The sequence below is a fragment of the Triturus cristatus genome, chromosome 3_1 (genome assembly GCF_964204655.1).
Source record: "Triturus cristatus chromosome 3_1, aTriCri1.1, whole genome shotgun sequence".
Lineage (NCBI taxonomy): Eukaryota > Metazoa > Chordata > Amphibia > Caudata > Salamandridae > Triturus > Triturus cristatus.
This window is the reverse complement of record NC_140583.1, coordinates 582,010,167-582,025,040: the sequence shown is the minus strand read 5'-3', so window position 1 is coordinate 582,025,040 and position 14,874 is coordinate 582,010,167.

The following is a 14,874-nucleotide window of genomic DNA, read 5'->3' as shown; positions in this document are numbered from 1 at the left end:
TTGTGATTAAGTAAGCAAACTTTACTCTCGCCAGCGTTGTGGGAGTTCAATCTTCCGAGAAAGCTTTGAAAAATAGTTATTAAATGAGCACAATTTCACTAGAAACTCCCTAAGAAGCTCTAAGTGTTAACACTAGTTAAACAAATCAAATAATGCAATGTTGCATGGCCCATCGATTTTAAAATATATATCTTCACTTTAATTTTCTAATACCGCCTATATTCTGGGACATATATTATGACAGTTTGTCAACATTGGAAGAGGTAGGGAGGAAAATCAAAAGTAATACAAGTATCATAATCACAGATCAAATTCACCAAAGCTGGACAAACCTACAGGCTCATATAATAATTCACCTGCTCAGTTATAGAGAATGTACAGCCTCAGACAACGCAACACCATCAGCTCAGTACTCAGACAGCAGTCGGATACAACAGAAAGCTTTATAGATATAGATGATAAAATACTTCCATAAAAGTCAGGAACGCAAAAGCACAAGCTGGTACCAAGCAACCAAAATGAGCAGTACACCTCCTGAACTCAACATGAAATATCACTATAATAACAGCCTTTAAAATATATTTCATAAATGTAATTATTTTGCCTGAAAAATCAGCTTTCCAGTTTCTGACAATGCAAACATTTCTCACTGAAATTTACAAGTTTGATTGTACCTCGGATAGCAGGGGAAGATAAGATGGTATTTGCACTCAGACTCCTGGCCGCACTGCACTTTCTCCAATGGACAGTGATCTCAAAATGAGGCTTACCAAGTTACCATCATCTATTTGAACATTTTAATCGCAGTGAAACATATTTTACTCTACGGTAAAGACACAGAGGAGTAAATCTGCAAACCATAAAAGTTTATTAACAGATTCGTAAAGTTACAATCTCAAATCAGTAAATTCAATAATCATCTGGTTACAGCATAGTCGTAAATGAGCCAGGTAGTTAAATAAGCAATACAAACTTTAGGTATTTAAAGGCAGAAGTTAATTACATGAAGATTCAGTTCCCCTTCAGGGAAATATCCTATGCTAATCTAAAGTGTCAGTTAAAGCCGAGGAATTCATAAGCAGTAGGTGTGAGCGGGCATAAAATCTCAAATAGAACCACATTAAGGTTCAAATCAAGCAAGGGAAAAATGTACTTGCTTTAAAAAGTAAGTCTATGAGCAGCAATATAAGGAGCATTGGGTCTCAAGACAGAAAGGGAGGACCCCTGCCTGCAAATTCAAATGCTACCATCCCCGAACCCCTTTAAGCTCATCAACACTGCTCATACATGATCCATAAAAAGCTGTTACTGCCCCTTAACACATCCCTTCCCTGACCCCTAAGAACTCCTTACTACCCCTTAACACTACCCTTCTGTTGAAACCGCAAAACACCTGAATATCCTCAGACTGCTAAAACTCATGTCATCTAATAACACTTTGGGCCTGATTTAAAATTTGGCGGACTCGAACCAGCTGCCCACCTACCCTATTTAGATTTGGGCGGACGGTAATCTTTACTGAGTAAGCTTTTCTATGGTGGAGCCAAAGGGGCACCACTGTCAGATACTTTCCTCAGTAACAGACTGAAAATATATCAGTGATGTAAAGAACCCCGATGTTAAAACTGCTAGGTAAAGGTCATGTAGCACCCCATTCAGGTCTGCGGGAATCTCTAAATATGGGCTGGGGCACTCTGCAGGGAAGCTGATGCCATATCGTTTGCTGATTTGTTGACCCGAAGGGCTGCCCGCCCTAATATTAACTAGGGCCTGAAAGCATGGAAGAGGCAGGGGGAAAGCATGGAAGAGGACATTGCTGCTATGAATATATTTGTATCAAATTGAGTACATTAATGGGCTAGTAGAGTGTTTCCAAACTGTGGGTGGGCACGCACTTATAGGTCAACAGCCGATTTATGGTGGGTTGAGAAACAGCAATCAGTAAAGATGCCTTTACATTTTGTATTTATCTTGTCACATTTGCTGGTGCTTTAAACACAGAGGTCAAATGTCAGGGTATTTATTCTGACACATTGCTGCTTATTCTTTTAAACTGAGAATTGTTGTTTACTTTTCTTTATCCTGCTGTAAAGGGAGAAGGGTTTTTAAACTGAATTTTATGGAAATCCTGCTGGAGTACAGGGACCGTAGAAGGAAATACTGTAGGAAGTTGCGTTTTTTACAACACACAACAGTTAATGTAAATTAACTGTATGCATTCAGCATTTAGCAAAGCAAAACTGAGGCACATTTTTCACTAATTCTAAATTATGCTGCAAACAGAGATTTGACTAGGATCAAAACAAATCAAAACACTTTACTTGGTAATACACAAATATTAAATATTCAAAGAAGCCCTATTTCCACACATTAGTCGTGTGCAAATAGTTTTATCAGTAAACAGTATATCTCTGCAAATGTAGTTGCCTTTTCAATGGAAAAGAGGCTGTCTGTAAATAACAATGCACTACCACATGATGCTTTAGTTGCATTAAAAAATCACCCAGCCTTATGCCCATTTAAGGTAGGTGGGTTGTGAAAGTTTGTTGCTCTAAAAATTGGGTTGTTGTTATACAAAGTTTGTGAAGCACTGTGCTGCAACGCAAGAAAAGGATTGTAACCAATAGGAGATCTGACCAATGTAATTCAGGAAATATAATCACAATGGACTAAATCCAAAACAAAAGTAATGTCATCCCAACATCATACATCACTAGAATTCATGGCAACAGCTGATCCTGGGCTCTGAAAAAGCCATAAGAGCTAAAGAAAGAGACCCACCACTGAAAGACACATTGGGCTGTATAAACAAAGTAATTGGGCGCATGAGTAAATCTACACATGTAAATGTAGTCTTTACACTTTGGGGCCGATTCTGATCTTTCTCGGAAGGGCTCCAAATGCGATCCCGACGGAAAACGTACAAGCCATACGCGTGTTTCCTGACTGACTCGTACAGCTGTACGAGCAAGCAAGTACGATGCAAGAAACGCTAAATCGCTGACCGAGGTCTGAACCTGATAGCCGGATCGAGTCGGAGCCTCCAACACGTAAACGCTCCGGGAAGCTGACTTTGGGGGTCTGCACCGGACCCCCCTTCACCTGTAGCCTTATGAGTCGGTCACAGGGGGGACCCAAGGTGTCCCCCCTACACATGCATCTACGGTGCAGGTGGCGCAGACGCGTCCCCACTACAGGGGGCGCCCTTGTGCGCAACGTAACCTTTTCATCAATGGGAGCCTATGTACGCATTGTACAACAGGCTCCCATTGACTTCAATGGGGCTCTGAGCGAACCGTGTCCGTCAGCGCTTGTTCGCATCATACTCGCGCGCCCTACGAGCCCCGGAGCATGAGTCGGTTGGAAAGCCCTTGGGATCCGAGTCTGACGGAGGCTTCTCCCAGCGAGATCTGAATCGGCTCCTGTGTAGTAAAGTTAATGCTTTCGACTACTCTTTACTACAAGGTGTAGATTCACAAGTCTCCACTCCCAAAGCAGGTGGTGGAGTCAGATTTACAAGTTTAATGTTACTATAGCCAAACAAGATGTGGAGCCGCACACATGTATGCATGCATGCATGCATGTATGTATGCATTTATGTATGTATGTGTGTATGTATTTGATATTTCATTAGCACAAACTCAGCCACAAGGCTGTACATGGACAAATGCATGGCCAACTACCGGTTCTGCAGCACACACCTATAGAACAGAAATGGAGGCAGGGACATAAATTAGAACCCCATGACTTGTGCACTATGCTGATGACACTCAAATCTTCTTTTCTTTAGAGGGTAATCATTCCATTCCACTGACAGCTTTCCATGACTGTATGCGAGACACTGCCCACTGGCTCAGAGAAAATTCTCTTCTGTTTAATTCAGGCAAAACTGAGGTTTAATACTGCACCACCGGGAGGATTCCCCCTCCTTTTCCTGGAAATCTTTGGTCTTCTTTATCTACACCTACTCTGGTACCGGCTAAAGCTGTACGCAATTTGGGAGTCATGCTCGACGCCACTCTAACTTTGGAGATGCACGTCTATAAGGTGGTAGGGACTTGCTTCTCTTTGATTAAAGCTCTGAAGAAATTTTTCCATTACTACCAGAGGCGGCCAGAGCATTGGTCACTGGTGGCATTATCCTCAGTAGACTAGACTACTGCAATGCTCTACTGCTGGATGCCCCCAAATTTTTGATTGAACGCCTCCAGAGAGTACAAACTATGGCGGCTAAACTGGCGCTGATGAAACCGCCGCGTTCATCAGGTCCGTTGGCTCTTGCAGAGCTTCATTGATTACCGTTAACGCAGAGGATCCAATTTAAGTCCTTATGCTTGTTTTTTAAGGCCTTGCATGGACTAGGACCCATGCCCCTTCAAGAGATCTTTACGTGGTATACACCTACTAGGTGTCTTCGTTCGGCTACTGCTTACTTGGTGAAAGTTCCAAAGATTCGAAAAGCCAAGTCAGGGGGTAGGGCCTTTAGCTTTGCTGCAGCTAAGCTCTGGAACGGCCTTCCCCTGGAACTCAGACAATCTCATGACCTTCTGCAGTTCAGGACAAAACTTAAGACATGGCTGTTTCCTAGAGCTTATTAACTCTCCTTATTGCTCTATCTGTTCCATTTCCGTTCCGTCCAAGCCACTTGTCAATGTATCATCTAATGTAGCGCCGAGATACCCGTTGGGTGATTGCTGCGCTTTACAAATACCGCATACAATACAATACAATAACAAATAATCTTAAAATTAATTAATTTATTTCGCCTTTTAAAAATATGCATACATTTAATTTCATGTTACAAATTATATGAATAAAATATAAAGATTATTTTATGATAAAATATTTTTAAAGCTTTTTTAAATCTACAAAGAAATCCCAAAAATAATTACATTAATTTGATACCTAACTTTGTGTGATTTATAATACATACAAAAGTAAAGAAAAATATTTTAGTTTTGTTGGTATTGTTATAAACTTTAAGTAAATTGACTATAATTAAATTAATTAAACATTATTTCAAAATTAAGTTATTAGTGAATAGTAACTTTTAACATGTCGGCAGAGGTCTCTGACACTTGGGAGGAGCTCTCCCTATGGTAAAGTATAGGGAAAATATGTTTCTACTAAATAGTAATATAAATACATGTTATGTATTTTCTTATTTTAAATGTACAACAAAATAATATGAATGCTTTGCACTATTATGTCTATTGTAATTACATCTTTAATTATTTGAAATATAATAATTTAAATTAAAATTATTTCCTAAAAATGTATTTAAAAAATGCAACAAAAAGTTTAATGTATATATTTACTTATTATATATTAACAATTACAAATACTTATGTACAGAATTAATTTAAATTAATTACATTAATTTTAAAAAGATGAAAATGTCACATTTACTTTTAGATGTAAACCATTATTGCAATATTTTATTATAAATTAATATTTATTTTATTTACATTTATCTAGTAACATTAAATTAAATTAATATGTCTTTGTAAAAAGTTCAAATTAATCGATTCATTTTAACATTATTTCCTTTTGGGTTCTATTTTAAGTTGCTGCTTCCATTATCTTTTAGGGGCGGGTGTTGCTGTGCTGGTGTTGGCCATGTGTGACTTTGAGATTACTTCAGGTCTGAGCTGCAGTACATTTACTACTGTTTTTGGACCATTTTTTGCAGTAGTCACTTTAGAAGTGCAGTTTGTGATTAGCAATGGGCTTTCTATTTGGAGACTGGGTGTCTGTCCCTCCTAAACCCTGCCTTTCTCATTAAGCCGCTCCCATTTAGTAGTAAGTACTGCCCTTTTTCCAGAGAGTTCCCCTGGTCTCTCACATTTACTACATGGGGGCCGATTATGATCTCGACCGGAATGCATTCCTACCGAATCGGTTCCGGAATGCTTTCCGGACTACTTATATTGGTTGAGCTCGACCGAGCGCTTTCGATGAATCCGGATGCTTCCAGATACTATTCGCTCGGACTCTTATTGACTTCAATGGGAGCCTGTGTCCGAACGAGACCAGAGGCTCCCATTGAAGAAAGGGATGGCTGGGGAAAACCTTTCACCCTGTGGCAGGCACCCACGGTGCCTGCCACACTGTGCATGGGTGGAAAGGGGTTACCCCCATGGACCTGATTTGGAGGGCCCCAGGTGAAGAGGGGCCTGCTACGGGCTCCCAATGACAGATTCCATTCCAGAGAAACCAAATCAGAATGGCTGTTCGAATCGGTTATCGTAATCGCTCACTCAGAAACTGAGTCCATAAGGCTGCAGGATTTGGCTCCGAAAGACGCGAGCTGTCTGAATGCCTTTTGGAACTGATTCAGACAGCCCTACCAATTTACAGGCATCGTAAACAGTTGTTGGGAACTGTGTTTGATTCGGTCAGAAACAAGGGTTCCGAATCAGATTCGGCAAACCTGAATCCCATTCGGCACCCTTCTAAATGGGATTGTAATCGGCCCTTTAGTAGTAAACTTACATTTGTGAGGATCTCTCAGTAGAACAGATAGGAGAGGAGTAGGTAGAGATTTATAGTTGTAGGTTTTTGAATTGCATTTTGTAGTAAATAATACCACGTGGACCTCTGACTTCTATCTTTGAAGGTGACATGCTTATTTCCAAAGCAAATCGGGTTTGCAAATCAGTTAACACCCAGATTGGGAGTCAATGCCTGATCAATGGTTTCTTACTGGAATAAAGGTAATAAAACCAGTGATTTAAAGATTACTCAATCGCAGTTGGGAAGAAATACTTCTAACCTGGCCCTTCTAAATTGTGATTCAGTATTGTTTTCTAGACCCATTTTGTAAATGGGAATGGGGTTAGTAGATACGTTAAAAGGTTTCTGCAATTGCAAACCCTGTATTTTACCTAATCAGAGGATATGTGATTGCAAAAACCCCTTGTATATGTGGCCAAAATGTGAAGTACTTTCCCAGCACAAAGTTTTACCAGGAAAGGTATCAGTGAGAAAAAAATCAAGTATTACCACACAAGTCGTAACACTGATTTGGCTTCTAACTTCCAATCATGTACAAATCAAAATTACTAGGGCACTTGAAAAGGGGCGAGTAGTCAGGATCACTGGAATTAAGTGGTGATGGAGGACCTAATTATGGATCAGTATTGACTAAATTAAGTCCCAATACAAGTAAATTTACTCAGAATTATGTGGCATTATGTGGCAGATTTTCAAGCAGTGCCCCTTTACCACACATTGATATAAAAGGATCCAACCATTTTTCAAGAGATAAAGGTTTCTTAAGGAAAAAAGTATAGGTATTAAAACCCTTTTACGAAGATATTCACCAACACATAAGAATTTTCTCTTACCTGAAAGTACACGTATATAATTACATTAACACAGTCCCTTTTTACTCTCATAATAAAATAGTAAGATTACAATCCCTTACTCACCAGAAGCAAGCCGGCAAATACATCCTTCACATAGTAAAAGGGGTGCCCCTTTTTATATTCTGCGTATTTATGTGTAGTTTTAGGTCTCTTCTGATTTGTTTTTCCTCTATGTCCACAATATGGGCACTAGAAGAAAACCATGCCATTAAGCATGTAAGTGTCTCACTAGTGTGCACTGAAAAAGTCAGAACAATAGACCTTAAAAAGGGAAGGTGACTTTGTTTTTTTTTTCTTTATTTTTAGAACAGTGTCTTTAGTGTAATAAGAACTATGCAAAACACGTTTATAATCATTTATTTCCGGTATTTGAATAACATTTAAAAATGCTACGATTTTTTATGTTGCAATCAAAATCTTTCTCCAGTCCATCAATTGGGGACATTAGTGGTGTCCTGGCAAAGAGTCCACCTCATTTGGACGTTGAATGCCTGAACACACAGTCAACAACAGAAATCTGACCTGTTAACCTATCTAAATTTTGACCAATTTCACCTCAACACAACATTTTTGCTGAAATTTGTAATTTATACAGCATGGTTTGGAATATGTGTCAGGGACCTTTGTTTGATTTCTGGTTTTCCTCTTAATAGATTCTTCCTGCTCACACTTGTCTCGTCCTGATGATGATCTCCCCTTCATGAGATCGAAACGCCGTTGACCTTTACAACCAAAACTTCATTACTGCAACTAATTAAATTGGAGTTTTGCACATTAATATTGCCGTTGTCAATGCAATGTAAAGTTTAATGTCAGAAACACCCCTCACTTCACGCACTTTCACTTTTTGTGGGAGCACCAGAACTATTACCAAAATTATGCTATGATACTCCGTTTATACTGTTAATAAATGTAATGTCATACCAAACAGTGTGTCCCAGCACATATTGCATAACCAGTCCCTCCTGAACTACCTTAGCTTGTTCTACCTGACTAACGCTGTCTAAAATAACTCAGTAGCTTAGGCTACATGAGGACCCAAGTGGCCTCCTCCTGGCCTGTGTTTTTCCAAATACTTAACCACCCCTGGTCGTACTACTGGGGAACCCTTATTCCTTGAAACTTATTCCCAGATTCTAAACCTGGGAATGAGCTGAAAAGATATGCCTCCCAAGAGGCATATCTTCCCCAGTCCCGCCCCCCCGCCCGACATCTAAGCGGGTCTCGGCCCCTTGGTTTACCCCTGCTCTGTGGGCTACGCGGCAGCAGTGCAGGGTAGCCGAAAGGGCCTGGCGGGCACATTATGACAGCAAGGACAGGTCTGCCTACAAGGCTGTGGTTAAAGCTTACCACCGAGACATCCGCCTCGAAAAGAAAGCCTATCTTGCGGGGAGAATCGAAGCAGCTTCGAACTCCAGTAAGGAGATCTTTACCATCGTTCGAGAATTCATCTCCCCTCGGACTACTGCTTCGGAAGAGGGGCCCGTAGAATCTTGGGCGGCGGATCTTGCGTGTTTTTTTACAGGCAAGATCAAACTCATCCAGGACTCCTTTCTATCGAGTGAACCGGTTCCATTGCCGATGCCCGAGGCGGGCTCGCCTCCCCCAGTTGCGCAGGGCGCCTTATTGGCTGAGTTTCCATCTCTGCCAGCCTCAGCTTCTCTAGCGCTTATGGGCAATTTAAAATCTGGGTCTCCGCTTGACCCCTGCCCTGCTAAGCTCCTGGGTAAACTGGCGGAGGTGGTTAATCCGCTGGCGCACCCTCTTCTCAACCTCTCGTTGAGTCTGGGAGAGGTGCCGTCAGTATGGAAGCAGGCAATGGTCATCCCGTTGCTTAAAAAGCCGGGACTTGACCCGAAAGCCCCAGCCAATTACAGGCCAATTTCGTTGCTGCCGGCTCTTGTAAAAATTCTGGAGAAGCACGTTCAGTCGGTGCTCTCCAATTTTCTGGAGTCCCATGAGATCTTACATGACTCCCAGTCGGGCTTCCGTTCACATCGCAGCACCGAGACCGCGCTCCTTGAGGTTTCTGAAACCATTAAAGGGGTGTTGGATACCGGGGGCAAAGTCATGCTGGTGTTGTTGGACTTGTCGGCGGCTTTCGACACCGTCCCCCATGAGGGCCTGCTCGCAAGACTCTTTGAGATTGGTCTGCGGGGGACGGTGCTCAAATGGTTTTCTTCCTTTTTGGCCGGTCGCCGGCAAACGATCTGGACATCATCTGACACCGCCGTAATGCCGCCTCTGGGAGTCGGGGTCCCTCAGGGCTCTATATTGAGCCCGACCCTTTTTAACATCTTTATGACCCCTTTGGCGGCGGTGGCGGAGTCATTTGGTGCCCGGATCGTGTCGTATGCCGACGACACCCAGCTCCTCTTCTCTTGCGAGAAAGGGGCTGACTTTGACGGGGAGAGTATCCAGAATTGCCTTGGGGCTGTGTTCGCATGGTTCCAACTGAACAGCCTCAAGTGCAATTCCGACAAATCGGAGGTACTCTTCTTCGGGTGCGATACGGAGCCTAGCTGGCAGGCCTGGTGGCCCATCGACATGTTCCCTCCGTCCGGCTCCTCTCCCATGGCTAAAAACTTGGGGGTTAAGATGGACAAGGGGCTGACGATGAAAGCCCAGATCTTGGGGGTAACCGGCACTTGCTTCGGCCTGTTAAAAATGCTGCGGAGGTTCTTGCCTCTCTTGTCCGAGGAGCACAGGAGGCTGACGGTGCAGGCTCTGATAGGCTCCAGGTTGGATTATGCCAACATTCTTTACCTGGGCCTGCCAGAGTACCTGCTACAAAGGCTTCAAGTTGCACAGAACGCGGCGGCCAGGGCCATCTTTGGCCTAAGTAGACGGGCCAGCGCCTCTGGGTTGTTGGTGACATTACACTGGCTACCCATCCGCAAACGGATTGCCTTTAAGGCGCTGACCTTGGCCTACAAAGCGCTCCATGCTGTGGGAGCTAAACATCTCCAAAAGAGACTGACCTTTTACCATCCGACTCGCTCGTTGAGGTCAGAATCTCTACTTTTGGCGGCTGTTCCGCGTGTGAAGAGGGCTCGCCTTGGGGGCCGCTCTTTCAGTCTGTTGGCCCCACAGATGTGGAATGCACTACCGCTCCCTTTGCGGGGGGCGTCTACTCTCCTTGATTTTAGAAGAGGTCTCAAAACCTGGCTGTTTTCCCAATAGGTCTGCCAGTAGTTTTGCTTTCTTTTTGTTTATCTTTTAACCTCTTTTAGCTGTGTTGTGTTATTCTGAAATCTGTTCCCCTTTCCTAAAGCGCCGGGACACTCTTTTTGAGTAACCGTTGTGCTATACAAAAGAATAAATAACATAACATAACATAACATAACAGAGTAACCGGGAGAAAAATCTTTTTTCTTCTTTCTATGCAGCACACATAGAAATAGGAAAACACCTCTATGGATTGTTCTTGCACCATGGTACACCATGATGCAAGAGTGCCTGCATTGGCGCTAGGCTGTCGAAACAGCACCAGCGTAGTGAGAACAGAAAGGAATGCACATTATGGGATAAATACAGTGCATTCCTGCCCTTTCCTTGTGAATCAGGGCAGTTACCTAGCCGCACTGCCTTGCACCACCACTCCCATAAACATGGCCTCTTTTTCCATACATCTCCATACTCTGGAGATGTGTTTGCATCTTGAGCACAATGTCAACTAAGGATATCCTCCACTCAGTGCAGGTTGTGAGACAGCTTTACTCCACTGAACTTCCCACACCCTCCCTATTAAATACTTTGCAAGTTAGAACAATAGTGCTAGCATCTCAAGTGTGCATTCTTATAATGGAATGTTTCTTTAGCTGTTTTAGACAACCAGTATTAATGGTGTAGAAATGTTTTATCGTTCACAAGCAAGGTTGTAACATTTCATAAAAATACATTTTTCTAGCAAGTTTTCTTTATAGTGTAGAGACATCGGGGCGGACAAAGTATTGCTCCTTGGCTTGCATATGGCAAGTCTAAAGAGATACAAATACACAACAATCCAAATGAAAATGAAATCGAAACAAATTGTAAACATTGTTATAGGAAAAATGTAATCTTAGCGGCCAGAACCAGGCATAATCAAATACTGACAACATGGTCTATCGATACAGCCACTACAAGTTGCTGGTAATACAGTCTAGTGGTCACTTGCTCAGCCTCTGCTGCTTCCTGCCAACCCAGCTTCCTTTGCTCCCCAGCAGCCTGATCACCAGGCATGATCTTTGGGCTTGTCCCTGTACCACCAGCATTGTTCTGCTTGCCTTTCGAACTCCTTATAAACTTCTCTCTTTTTTCTTCGTATTTTTTATTTATCGCACATGCTATGTTTTGAGGGTTGTTTTCTGTGCTCCATCACCCTGCCTTTCTTCATCTGCCAGACTTTTTTCTGGATGTGTCCCTTCGTCCACAATGCGTCACTTCACTCTGTAGCACTACCATATCGCCTGTCCTTCAGCAGTCTTTGAGCCGTCTCTTTGCCGACATCTGTTATCCAGTGTGGCACCTTCCAGGCATTGCCTGGGTTGCTGCATAATTTCAGATTGTTGAGGGTGTACTAAAACAATGATGGGGATGGCGATTCTTCCTGCTCTGTGTTCCCTCAATGTCTTTTTGTTCCCTCTGACTCACAGCAAGTGAGGGAGACTGCAGACCTAGACAGAAAACTCTCACACAGTGGCAGGCATTTTGCTCCAAAAAAGGAGACACATCCAGTGAGTGAGACTTTTGTCCCAGGCCTGTGACTCACACCGAATAGAGATGAATATCCAACAAAGCATGTGACTCATACCCAATTAGAGTAACTGTGCTCCCTTGAGTGGAACTCCTATAGATGGGTGAGGCAGACTAAGAGGTGAGATTGTTCTAAAAGGAGTGAGACTTACAGTACAATTAGTGAGCATGTCATTATTTACCTCTGATAATTCCCTGTTTCTTGTGCTACCTCTCGCCTTTTCCGTTTCCCCCCTTCCTCTTCCCCTCTTTGTTGTCAGTTGGTGCAATTTGTTTAACGCCTTGCTTATTGTTGCCTGGCTCTGAACATCAGCCCCTGCAGCTTCTGACTTTGGCACACAGCTCCTTCCAGATGCAGGACTTAAGTGCTCCTGAAGTAGACACAGAAATACCAAACACATGCTACAACAGTAAATCTGGCGTGGAGTCCTTCTGTCAACACAGATATGCAAAGCCTAAATTACAGCAGCTAAACCCTAGCAGTGATGAGCAAATCTTTTAAAGCAACACTTGCTTTAAAGAGGTCACACTAGGGGGGGCGTGGCTTCGGCGCCTTAGGAGATGGCCGCCGATTTTGAGAGCTCCGCGGTGCCGTGAGGTGACACGGCTATTCCGGGCTGTTTTCGCTCGACGTTGGAATTCAGAGACTGCTCCAGGCATCTTCTGAAGTGCTGCTTCGGGCACCAGGGTACTATTAACGGCATATGGTGAGCGTAAAGACTCTTTTTGGCTCCATGACGGTCGCGATTTACTCGCGGCCGCAATTTTGTTTTTTCCTCATGATGAGTTTTTCGAATTTTTCGCCGTTTTTCTACAATTAATGCATTTTTTTTTCTTCTGGAGTGGTTCTAAAATGAAGAGTCTAAGGCATTATATTGGAGCTCCTCTACTGCCTTGTTGGATGTAAAGTTTACCACATAGCTCCTTTCATGTTTGCTGCTTTTCGCGTCTGGAGAATAACTGATTCCCTCAGTTTTGGAGTTTGAATTGGCAGTCATGCTATTCTTTCGCGCCCAGCTACTGTCCGCTTATTGTGGGTGATAACGTTTTCTGAATAAGGAGCTTAATACTGTTATCGGCGTTCCTTTCTTGCATATATAACTCATACAGTGGCATTGTGTGTTACTCTGCTTTCAGTGACTTTATATTGCTGTTCTTTTCTCATTCGAATTTTGCTGAGGAACGCTTTTTCTCGACTTAGTCATGGCAGCATCTCGGTCTACTCGTAAGGACGCTCTGCAATCCAATGATGCTTCATTAGAGGATTTCAATCCTTTTAATATCCTTCAGGACGGTGCGGATGATATTCCTAGTGACTCTGCTCCTACGAAGGGCTCCTTTTCCTCCACAACTCGGCTAGGCTCCAAGCAAGGATCCAAAATACCGTCTTCGGCTTCCTCCACGCCTAGGAAAAGAGGAAAAGTGAATCCGCCCTCTCCCACTAACCCCTCTTCACCTCTTTCGTTGGAACTTATCCTTGAAGAGATTCGCGCTCTCAAGCCATATATGGAAGAAACTAATACTCATTTGCAGAGTTTGGAAGATAACTGGTCTCATACTGAACAAAGGGTTGATGTTCTGGAGAAACGTGTTGATTCGGTTCAGGACTTCACTGCTTAAGTTCCTCATATCCACAGAGAAATCGACCATCTCAAACAACAAGTTGAGCAGTTAGAAAATCGCAATAGGCGTAATAATCTACGCATTTATGGCCTGGCTGAAGGACTTGAAGGTTCTGACCCAATATCCTATTTTCAATCTTTTCTTCCAAATCTTCTTGGTTTTCCGGAAACTCCGACACTAAATATTCAACGTGCCCACCGTCTGGGTCAGAGTTCCCACTCTTCAACTTCCTCAGCGAAACCTCGAGGGGTAATTCTGTACTTTCTGGAGTATACGGACCTTCTTAAAGTTTTACATGCTGCCAAGCAGAGGGGAAAGATTTCTTGGCATGGTTCTAATCTCTTTTTTTGCTCAAGACTATGCCAGACGTTACTGCTGATCGTCGCAAGAAGTTTTTGGACATGAGGCCAATCCTTCTCAGCATGAACGCTCGTTATGGCTTATTTCATCCTTGTCTTTTCAAAGTAACTTATAACAACAAAACAACCAACTATGAAGACCCTGATGTCCTTCAAAAATTGTTGGACTCTTGTGGAGGAGTCTCTATGGATACTTCTAAATCATAATTTGATAAGATTGCCTTAGCTTCATGTGTTCACTGTTCGTTATTTATTTGCCCTTCATTGTGATTCTCTTTTGCCTTAGTCATGTGTGAAAACGTTGGTGTTAATATCACCTTTCATGTTAGTATCACTTTCCATGTTAATTACTATTCTTACTTTTTTCTTTTAACAGGTTGCAGTCTCTGTGTTCCCCTATTCTTTTGTTCTCTTGTCGTTTTGCCTGGATGATGTTCTGTGTGTGCTTCTCGTCCTGCGGTTTCTCATCCGGTGTCTGACCTTCTCCATGTGGTGCCACCTACCCCATCATGATTGTTCTTTTGTGGTATGTTTTTCTATTATCATATTGTCTTCTTCTTTGGTATCAATCTTGTTTTGTCTTTTTGTTTTTTGTTTTCTTCTCTCTTTCCTTCTTTTTCTCCTCTTCCCCCTATTTTATCTATATTTTCAGCTTGTTTCCTCTATTTCTCATTTAAACCATCTTTTTCTGTATCCTTACTTTTTCTGCTGTTTCATGATCTTTTGTATTTCTCACTGCTATCCCTTTACATTAATGATTGTTTATTCTGATATATTCTTCATGT